Genomic DNA, 12,167 nt, shown 5'->3' with positions numbered 1-12,167 from the left:
TTATTTTGTATTAATAATACATTATTTGATCATTTACATGACTATAAGACATAATTGTGAACATGTCACCAGTAATTTTAACAGTAACTTCTGAAACAGCATTTAGACAACAGGACATTAAATATCAATAAAACAAATTAAACTGGAAAAGGCCAATAATGGTCAATATCCCCAGTTTAACCATCACATTAGACACGGGATGACCTTTTTACCCTGAATGTATATCACATAAAGAAACTAAGAACCAAGATTAAATATGGTAACTGGGTTTGGGCCAGATCTCCCAGAGAAAAAAGTCAAGCATCGCAGTGCTGTCAAAATTCACAGGACCCTGTTGCAGAGGCGGCCATTGGCACAGGACCCCTGTGAACTGCTCCGGTCAGTTAGCCAGCCTGTCAATCAGAAAACAGTCGGTCCGCCATCATGCCAGTCAATTAGAGGCTTTCCAAGCATTTAGACTAAGCAGGCAACACTTCATCTGCAGGAAATTCAGTTTGTCCGTCATAACTCAATCAGTCAGAAAGCCAGTTTGGTCAGACACATAGCCACCCACTTAGGCAAGCAGTCCATTACTGTGGGTCAATAAACCAGTCTGTCATTCAGGCTTTACAGTGGTTTTCAGGATGCTGCTTTCTTAAAAGAGTAGTTTGACATTTTGGGAAGTATTTACCCTGGTATCAATCTTCTCATCTAATTCATGACAAGAGAGCAAATAAGCATATTTCAGGGAGTGGAGCCGGCAGCTGTAATCCTGTTTGAATGAGTTTTTGAAATGCCTATGGTAAGCTAATCAAAGTTTTATGGTAGCATTGTATCAGTAACGTTAGTGCAAAAGAAACCTGAATCTCTCTCTGTTGTTTTCTCACTCGCTCACTGATCAGACAGCGTATGTGCGCACGTGGGAACCTAGGCGTTAAAGGTACCCTACAAGCGGGTGGGGCATAAAAAACCTGCCGCCTTTCGCTTTTCTCTGTTATTACAGAGAGAGCTAACCGCGACCCCTGGACTTGTCTCTTAGCCTGCGCAACAACTCATACAGTTTTTTAGGAAATCATGCCTTACAAAACCAATAACAATAACTTTGCAATGAATGATGGATCGTAAAGTGGGTAACAAAACAGTTCTTATGTCAATAGTTAATACGACACATACATTGTAAAGCAGTATTAAACAATGCTTAACACTTCCAAGATGTTTCTGTGGCAGAGTATGCAGTATTCAAAGGGGCCCAAGTGCTCTGCGAGGAATGAAAAGAAAGGAAACATGGCCCCTTGAACTTGATGTGTTGAACTCAGCAGAGTATAACCTGGCATCTTTGAGAGGGCCCCCACCGAGTTAGAGGACGAACTCTCCCCTTCGTGAGCCACACTTCTCAGCAAGCCCCAACATACATTGAATGCTTCAGTCAATCTGCGTCAGGGCCAATGCCATCAAAATGTTCACTCTCAAACCACACTAAACTGAGTCAACCTACCTTGGTTCTATATTTTGAATTTAAAGTTGTAACTGTCGTCTCGTGATTCTTTAAATAATTGTAGTTACAGGCCTTGAACACTAAATCCATAACATTTAGCTGTAAGGGAAAGTATGAGTCTTTTCATAGCAAATAGATAAATAGTCATGCCTGGTAATTGTGTAAGTATAACAACACACTCCTGTGTTGCCAGTTTTAGCAATAAAACCTTTTTGATTGTGTGTTTTGGTCAGTAAAATACAGACACGTCAAATTATTATGTAGCAATTATGAGTTTTTTTGAGATATGTTTGAAATTTGGACACAGCTGGCTGTGCCTGAAACACATCGTATATGAGATGTGTGTGCGTAAATGTGTGTGTGTCTGTGTGTGTTTATGTATGAATGCACCTCCGTGGATGAATGTGTAGTTCTGCATGTGTCCAGTATTTGTAGAAGTGAGGCACTTTCTAAATATGACCGGTGCAATCACTCTCATGCTATATAGCTGGCTCCTCAGGCGGTTAACTCCTGGGCGGACACACACCGTGCATGTGGGCGAACAATCATTGCGGACGGAATGAGAAGTAATGTGTGTGTGAGTGCCGGTGTTTGAGTGTGTGGTTGGACTTCCTCCTCTCAGCCCTCCACCACTCATAGATTTAGACATTGTTATTATTTTAACATAGTTAGCAGCTGTGTTTTGGTGGCGAAACATGGTAATCATCTCCCCATTGCTGGCTTTTCTGTCGGTTGAGGTATATTTATAACTGTGGACTGTTTCTCTACACTTTTCTTCACAACACAGAACTGGAAGCTTCTCAAAGTCACACAATCATATTTGGTTAGTCTTCATGTCACTTCATTTGCCCTAATATAATCAGTTGGTTTAACTCATTCTATTTGAGTGAATATATCTATAAGGAGGTTTTATGAGTTTACTTATAAACTCACAAACCAGATAAAAGTCAGTAGTTACATGTTGGTGCCAAATCGAGAGTATGTAAAAAGTCCATTTGTAGGTAATTAATTTTCTCTTATATCATTATTACACATAACTACAATATTATGCTTATAAACCATGAATTTTCATACTGTAAGTCTAAGATGTTCCACTTGTTCCCTGGAAAAACACATTTATTTTGCTTCCATCTCCAGAACCAAAAAGTTTGAACACTTCACACACTGATTCACAGATTGCATGACTTTGTTGAATGACTGCTTTTATGTTTTGCATTTTCTATTTTTATTTTTATTTGCAAAAGCATATTGAGACGCCTACTTACCAAAACACAGTATCCAAAACACCATTTTTGCGCCTACATGTCTTACCACACCAGTAGGATAAGCTGCCAATGCTCTGCCCACTCTGCAAGTGAGTGGGTGATGACAGGTGACGGAAATATATTCTAGACAGATATCTCACTCAGTCGTATGTTTTCTAAACTCCCTTAACAAACACTTATATTGGACTGCATACAGTAACCGGTCACAGTTTAATGCAGGTAATCAGAACATCTTAAACCTTGCCTACTTCTTCAGACAATCTCCCTGTTCTCCTTGTCAACTTCCTGGCTTCTTCTCTTTGGCCTCTTATCTGTCCTCCTGCAAAGAAAATACTTTCTGTTTACCCACACCAGGCTGTGATTCCAGAATACTTCCCATCTGAAAAGTCTGAGCTGACTAATTACAGTTGGAATAAGTCTGTGTGTGAGTGAAACGTTTTAATTCCCAAAACGTGCTCCTGCTCCAAAACATTTGGTATTCTGTCATTTCTAGTACATTCTGGTTTGTGTTATTGGAAGAACTGGAGGTAAGTTCCCCCGTCTTTTTATTCTTACTTTACTCTCCTTATTCCTCATTTTCCACCCACTGACTTCCTCAGCCCCCATCCTTCATACACTTTGCCAGAATCCTGTCTTTTCTCCTCTATTCATCCCTTCTACACCTCTCAAGAGACAGTGTTTGATGCCAGATGAGTGGTTCATATTGTCTGCTTTATTTAAAGAAGCTGAGATAAAGAAGATCATAGACATGATTTCACCCTTTTCAGATTGTAGCTTACTACGTATTTCCACAAAAACAAAATGTGAAACCTTGTTTTTTGCAGCTTGAAAGCATTTTGAAGATGGGGAATTTTGGCTTCACCAGAGCTCCACACCTACTACACGCCAAACACACTCACACACCCAAACTGATCCCAAACTCAAATTATGGGCTTGGCAGCTCTCCCTCTCCTCCTGTTTTGTTGGTAAACCACATGCAGACCTCCAGTGCCAGCAGAGTGTGGAAGAGGGTCACTGTTTCCCACAGTCCCACAAGATTCATAGACTTTCTTCTTACCCCCTGATCCTCTGCTGTTGGTCCCCACCACCATAGAATGCCCGTTGAAATTTTCCACTTATACCAAAAATAAATGTCTGACTGCTGGCCACGCTCGCCTGGTGCCCTCCTGTCGCTTATGGCAGGCTGAGTACACACTTCGACGACCAGACATTTTTCATCTTAATAGTGAAATTCATTAATTTGTTTGCTTTTGTTATTTTAATATGACGAAGGAACATCCAATTTTTGTGAGACTGTGTGTGTGAAAAGGATTGAGAGTTTGAGAAAGAGGGAGATGAAATAAATAAAAATACTACTGGGTGTTCTGGGCATTGCTGTATGTAGAGTGGGCATGTCCCTAAAAAAGAGATGGAAGGGCGAGGACAAGGTAGGCACTGTATATGATCTTCAATGCTACTATACAGTATACTCCTCGACCAAAATACCCAATTTATTATTAAATGAAATGCTAACATTTTAGAATAATATGGTTTAAGGATTAAATGCCAACAGTGGTGTTTTTACAGCACTTTTCACAAATACAACTCTTAAAAAAGCTCTCATAAAAAAGGTTTAATAAGGAACCCCTGGGTTCTAGTCCCCAAAAATTATTTTGCCAGAAAAATGTCCAATATTTGATTTGTAAAGAAAACATAGCTGAAGCAGAAGTGTTAGGTAGTCAACTAGCTAAACTGCTAGCTAACCAATAAGTATTATAACAATGTATTATCAAATAAAAATTACTACTGTTACTAATTAACATAATTTAAAGCAACATTATGTAACTATAGTCGTAACTAGTGTCAGTTCCAGGTGAGTGGACAACAGAACTGGGTTCAGCAGATGCTACGGATTAGTACGTAACATTAGCTAGCTTGTCATGTCTAGTGTTGTTGCACTTTCTTGATATTTGGCTGTGGTAGGTAAATTGTTGACTTGATAGTTTTTTTGATTATAAGTAAAGTAATCATAACAAATGCACGTGTACAGCTGTCCGTGTTTACGACAACCGTGTATTGAATTACACTCTGAAACTGTAACAGTGCTAAATCACAAAAATACCGATTAGCCTACTACATGCCACTAGGCAACATGTGGTAAGCAATGTAGAATCAGCTACATGGTTCTCTCAATTCTTATTTCAAGAAAGTATAGCTTGGATAACGTAAATGCAAGCCAACATTAACCATAGTGGTAGGCCTAAAGGGGAATTAGCGACCCAGCATCACGTGGCCACCGTTAGCTGGTCCTAATCTCTGAGGCCTTTCACAAAAACGTCTCCTTCTTTCACGTTTTTCCAACTTAAAACTACTTCACATATACTCCACGGTTCTCTTTGATTTCACAACCGTCCCCCAGTCAGTTTGAACAGTTTTCACCCGTTCTACAAACTCCAATGCATTAGCTAAATATCAACGCTAGCTTAGCCTCGCCTTAGGCCTGCTTTAGTCACACTTTACTCACAACAATACAACAATACAACAAATCTTAACATGTTTTACACTATGCTTGCCGCAAAGGAGATGATATACAACATCTGAGACTATGAGGCGATCGTCATCGGTTCTCACGTAATTCAGGATTATAATCACTATCCTCCTTTGGTAAACAACACTAGCTTCTAAGCCACGCTTCCCTTAAGTCTTTGAATTAAACTATACCTATCTGCCTTCCAAAGGACTTCTTTAACATTAAACTAACTAAGCTTTCTTAGCTACCTTCCTTAGGTGTTTTCGTATTAAACTATATCAATGCAAGCTTACCATAAGCTTTATCCGGTACCAGACCGGACACCCACTCTGGGATTTGTTTGATTAATATGAGCACGAGGCCCTAACCAGACTACGCTGGAACCCTCCATAGGCTTTTAATAAATATCGTTAACACAAATAATATTTTCGATGCTTGTTCTTATCACTTGTATTTCAACATTCAGGATTGCTTTTTATCGTTTAACAGCAGTTGTATTAGCTATGACCGTCGAACATTGTTGCTGGCATTCATTAATAAGTTTTCCTAGTCTACCTGCAGTGAATATTTGTTTCAACCGGTGTTCACTCTCACCTGATCTTTTGCACGTGCAATGAATACCAGTCAACGATGCTCGGCGATCGTTCTTCACTTCTCCTTTCGGGATGCCCACCCAGGGACGCCAATTAAAGGGTAGGCAGTGAAGCTGGATGCTATGTGGGCTTTCCGTTTTTGTTACTAATGTAGCCTAACATGTGTAAGGTTACTCAAAGTTATTTAAATTAAGTATGGTTGGCTAATACAACTTAAAACATCAAATTCTGAAAATATAAATATCTGGCTACAGCTACAGCGGTGTTGAGAAAACTAACTTTTAAGTTAATAAAAGACCTTTTTCTTTTTTTTCTTTGTGTATTTTTTTTCTTATTTCTTATCAGAGTAATGCTGCTCTTCTACTATTACCAGCCTTGTTGCAAGAGAGGACAAAGCTCCTGTAGGCTACTAGATCGACTTACCATTTCTCAAATGTTTATATTAAAACAATAACATTACAAATGTATAGGCTCGTCATCTAAGATGCTGTCAAGCAACATCCTAATATTGGAAAAGCTGGAACATGTGAATGTTTGTCATATTTGCCTGAAAAACAACAATTCATTAATAAAATAGTTGAGCACCAATTTAATGTTGTGTTTGTGTGCCACTGTGGTTGTCAAGTATGTATGTATCTTTTAGTGTAATCTAAGAGGTTAAAGTGACTTGGATTTCCTGAAAATCATTCTGATTATCAAATGTAAACTTTTCAAAAATCACTGACCAAGTAGTATGCTTATATAGAACCATTAGGGTTATAAAAAAATCATAAATAGCCCTGTTACGTGCCAGGCAGGTTGTGTGTTGGTCTTGCTGTGTTTTTCTCTCCTCCCCCTCTTCTCTCACCTGTCAGCTAATTAACAGGCTGTATTGGCTACACCTCTGGGTAGCAAGAATGTTCATGAGGCTCCTCCTGCCACTTTGCCTAGGTTTGTGGCTTTTTCTCCAGGAAGCCAGGGCTTCAGTGTTAATGCCAGGTTGAACGTGCATCTAGCTCGCCTTCAGCTGGAGATGCAGAAAAAGGAGCTGGTACGTAGAGCTGACAATGAACTCAAACTGCAGATTCGTAAATTAGAGATTGAGGCTGAAATCAAGTTAAAGCAGCTTGAAGTAGAGGCTTTGAGAATCTCTGCGGATCAGCAATTGTCGCAGACATTTAGGGAGTCCTCACCTTCTCTCCCAGTCCCTCACGCACACAGGTTTGATGTTAGTAAAAAGCAGCTGTCCTGGCTGATGAGTTTGTTCTCATTCATAAAAATGTTTTTGCTTCCTCTTCGCGCCCAGATGGAACTTCAGTATCACACCCCTATTTCGAAAAATCCGAAGGACCACCGTCACCTCCTGAGTGTTTCTACTGCTATAAGAAAGGTCATGTTATTTCAGATTGTCATTTCTTAAAGCGGAAACAGCAGTTTTCACAAGGCTTTCCACCGCCAAAAGGCATGGGTCTCATTAAAGAGGTGTCACTCCCAAACGTTGAACACTCACAAGAAGCATCTGAACCTGATCCCTGTTTCAAACCCTTCATTTCGCAGGGCTTTGTTCAGCTGCCAGTACATGTATTGAGAGACACAGGAGGCTCCCAGTCCATTATTAGAGAGGGCATCTTGCATTTAAACCCTGAGTCATCATGTCACTGAAGTGCAGTTGTTCAAGGTGTTGGTATGACTCTGGTAGCTGCGCCATTGTACAATGTTTATATTCAGTCACCTTTAGTAAAAGGGTTCTTTAAAGTTGCTGTCCTCCCTGACTTGCCCATCAAAGGAGTGGATTTCATTTTAAGTAATGACTTAGCTGGGGACAAGGTTGTGCCAGTCCCGGAAGTACTAGACACTCCTGATTTGAGTTATGATGCTGAAAAACCAACTCAAGTACTTCCAGAGATCTTTCTTGCTTGTGTGGTTACAAGGGCCCACTCAAAGTATGGTCATGACTTGTCTGATTCTTTTCTGGCTACAGTGCAGTTTCCTGATGTCCCGTCTGAGTCGGAAAGACAGCCAGAGGTGATCCAATCTGCTGGTGCTGGATCATTGGTCTCCTGTTCAGAGCTTGTAAAACTGCCGGCCACTCAGGAAGAGTTTGTTGTAGCCCAGCAAGGTGATAAAACTCTTAAGAAATGTGTTCCCTCTGCTCTCAGCCAGGCCGTGGCTGAGAACGTCGAAAAAGATGGCCTACATTCTTAAGGATGGCCTGTTGATGCGTCGCTGGATTGGCGATGGCAGTGAGGATATGAACTTGGATGCAACTTATCAGGTTGTTGTGCCTACAGCTTATCGTTCTCAAGTGCTGTCGTTGGCTCATGATCATCCCTGATCAGGACACATGGGGGTTAACAAAAACTTATGACAGAGTTTTAGAACATTTCTTTTGGCCAGGCCTCAAGTCTGATGTTGTTCGTTATTGCCAAACTTGTCATGTGTACCAAGTTGTTGACAAGCCGAACCAAGTAATTCACGCTGCTCCTCTCAAACCCATTCCAGTAATGGGTGAGCCGTTTGAAAGAGTGATTGTGGATTGTGTTGGACCTTTACCAAAAACTAAAGCTGGCAATCAGTTCCTTCTAACGGTCATGTGTGCTTCCACTAGGTTCCCGGAAGCGATTCCCTTGCGTAAGATCACTGCTCCAGTCATTTCGAAGTCACTTGTGAAGTTTTTCTCCCTGTTTGGTCTACCTAAAGTGATTCAAACTGACCAAGGTACTAACTTCAAGTCTAAAGTGTTTGCCCAGGTACTTGAAACTTTAAGCATTAAGCATGTAACGTCTAGTCCGTATCATCCTGAAAGCCAGGGGGCACTAGAGAGATTTAATCAGACTATGAAATCTATGTTAAGAAAACATTGCCATGAATCTCAAAAAGATTGGGATGATGGTGTTCCCCTGGTATTTGCTGCCCGTGAAGCTATTCAGGAGTCCTTAGGTTTTAGTCCTGCTGAGCTAGTGTTTGGACATGAGGTCAGAAGTCCGTTAAGAGTTCTTAAAGAGCAGTTGATCGTGCCAAAGAAAACAGTTAGCAGTATCCCAGAGTATGTTGCCAAGCTCAAAGATCGCCTACATTGGGCCTGCTCATTGGCTAAAGATGCTCTGAAGTCTTCCCAAGAGAAGATGAAGAAACACTACGACCAGAAGACAGAAACCCGCTTGTTTCAGCCAGGTGAAAAGGTTTGATTCTCTTGCCTGTACCTGGTTCTGCTTTGTCTACAACATGTTCTGGTCCTTATGTTGTAGATAAGAGGCTCAGTGACACCAACTACGTCCTTCAGACGCATGACCGCAGGCGTCATACCAGAGTGTCATGTCAACTGAAGTACTCCACAATTGAAAAGGAAGCCTTGTCCCTGTTGTTGGCCTTACAGCATTTCGAAGTTTATCTCGGTTCGAGTGTTAATCCTATCCAAGTTTTCACTGACCATAATCCCCTCGTGTTTTTGTCCAGGATGTACAACGGCAACCAACGTCTCATGCGTTGGGCACTGATTGTACAAAACTTCAATCTTGAAATATTTCATAAAAAGGGTTCTGACAACATTCTTCGTCACAGTCACGTGCTTGGTAGATGGTAATTGGCAGTTCCAAAGAGGTTTGGACTTATATGGGTGGGGGTGTTACGTGCCAGGCAGGTTGTGTGTTGGTCTTGCCGTGTTTTTCTCTTCTCCCCCTCTTCTCTCACCTGTCAGCTAATTAGGTGGTGATTACCTGATTGGCTGGCCAATCAGGAGGAAGGGCCCTCAATAAAGGAGGACCAGGACGAGCTGGGAGACTCTCTCTTCAGCCTGTGTCGTGGTCTACTGCTGACGTCCCCCGACCAAGCAAATTATATACAGTTCTATGTGTGTGTGTGTGTGTGTGTGTGTGTGTGTGTGTGTGTGTGTGTGTGTGTGTGTGTGTGTGTGGATTTAGGTAAGTTGGGGTACCCTGTACATTTTCATCCACGTAGAGACTTCTTTGTTAGAAACACTAGTTTAGCAGGTTGTTGCCACCTCTGTATGTGTTTTACACCACTTATTATTAGATCAGTTAGTAATTGTAGTTGTTTGGCTCAACCATTTGGTCCCTTCCTCACCCCTACTTTGAGAGTTCATTGGAACCAGTTTATTTGTGAAATAAACAATTATACACATTCACTCCTACTCTGACTCGCTCAATCATTGGTTGTTATGTTATTGTCCCCCTCTTCCCCTAGCTACACCTTGGGGATGTAACAAGCCCCAACTAAAAAGGTTTAGTATTGAACCAGTTGTTGTATTAGCTTGTAACTAATGCAACAAAACACTGCAATGTTGCTTTATCTAGAGGAAAACTGCAATTCATTTTCTAGCAGTGTTAAAAATGAAAAGTTGTATTCTTTTATCAGATAATTAGGAAATTAGGATACTCAAGCCAATCCAGAGAGTGAGTAAAAAGTGCTCCCAAGCCCTGATAAACATGAGGCCTTTCTCCCTGATATTGCGTTTTGCGGTCTGACAGCACAGTGCAAGTAGTTGAAATTTATTCCCCGTGTGATGACACAAGAGGTTGTCCAAATCCTCCAGTGTTTGCACAGCTACTTGGTGTTGGACTGGGAGAGTCAATAAACAGGTAAAAATGCTACAAATAGAATCTAGCCACTTAAGAATAAAGTCTTGAGGGAGGGCAGCCTGTCCCCGGGTCTACGTCAGCACTGACCTTTATGCTGTTTGCTAAAGGGATTTGATTTCACCTCGAACTCTCTCGCTTTCCCTTTTTTTCAACATTTACACTTAAGCCATCTGAGGAGTATAAAATGGCAGTTTTGTTTGTGAAGGAGAAGCTGAGGTAGTTCAGTCATGGGCCAAGTGATGTCGCACCAATGAGAAGCAAAGAAATGTTTGGCATGCATACTTATACATATACATGCATTTCTGAGGAAGGTCAGAGGTCAGGGTCTGCACAAAACATTGATTAAGAGCCTTCAACAGTGCTGACGTTTTGTCACGTCCGCAAGCCAATGAAGTATGCATTTCTGCTCATTTCTACATCCTGCTGTGAACACTTGCTAAAAACCGATTTGCAGCCATCCCTGTGAGATGGACATTGACCGAACATCTCTTAGTTTCTACTGTTCATTGTCAGCTTAAATGTGTAGCCCCCATGAACCTACAGCACCCTCTGCTGGCATTACACTGTCACAGCTTGTCACGGTCACTTGAGGCTGTAAGTTTGAGATAAAGAAGATCCATAGTTTCTTTAAAACATTTAAAATCACAATAAGACTCTAAAAAAACACTTGCACACAAGAGAATGGTTAAAGTGAAGGTCAGGTCAACAAGAATGAAAAGTGACTGCAGATTTTCTATAGCTCAGCTCTTTGCCACCAACCTTAAGGCTGAGGAAGGAAAAACATTAAGTACAGCTCCACTGCACACCATTTTCTGAACAAAGCTGAACAAATAGAAGTTTTCCTTTGTGGTATCCATCGTGGCATTTGTGGTTGAGAGATTATCTGATATCAGGCCAGCTGTAGAAAGGGTTGTCTGCAGGTTAAACATGAGCCATGTTTACTTTCACTGCTGTTCCAATCCAGTTCTGTTTATTAAGGTCTACATTTCATGGCACTATATTTCATATAAACTATTACGTGGCTCAGCAGTTTTGAAATAGGCCTGGGGACGAATACTGAGTCTTTAAAGATAAACATCTGGTTAAACATCTGGGCGGCCTGTATTTAAAAAATGCAGGAGATGGTCTTCTACATTCCGGTTTTTCAAGTCTGCTCAGTTGACTTTAGTTACATTTAGTCAGGAAGTCTTGTGGCATTGATCAGCATATGAGAGCGTTTCAAACCGAGTCTTCTTTCCTCTTTACCCTTTTTCCACCAAAATAAGGGCAGAAATGCAGGTTTTTGGAACACAGGTAAACCAGCTAAAAACACAGTAGGTGATAGACTCCGATCCCATTGACAGTAGACAAGTAGATCTTTCTGGTTTCTTTTCCGGTGGGTCACGTTTGACATCATTGGACACGTCGGCTGGAACCGGAAGCAGGGTTAATAAACAGTGAACATCTTACCGATGTTACTTATTTTTATATTGATCTATTCAGTCTCTCTTTTAAATCTCACAAACCAGAGTTGGTGATTGTTTGAACAGTGGACTTACAAAGACGCATTTGATGAGTACAAATTAGAATAAAGTGTGTTTTACGACGATTAGTGAGGTAAAATAAATGTTTTTATTCAATAGAGTCTGGTGGCTTTGAGGAGAGCATATTAATGCACGTTACCAAATTATAACAATTGTCCAAATCCTTGTTGATTTTATTTATTATATATTCACTTAAACATATGTCACAGCATCACACCGTACAAAG

Source organism: Cottoperca gobio, chromosome 17, assembly GCF_900634415.1.
Source record: "Cottoperca gobio chromosome 17, fCotGob3.1, whole genome shotgun sequence".
NCBI classification, from domain to species: Eukaryota; Metazoa; Chordata; class Actinopteri; order Perciformes; family Bovichtidae; genus Cottoperca; species Cottoperca gobio.
This window is presented reverse-complemented; position numbering follows the sequence as displayed.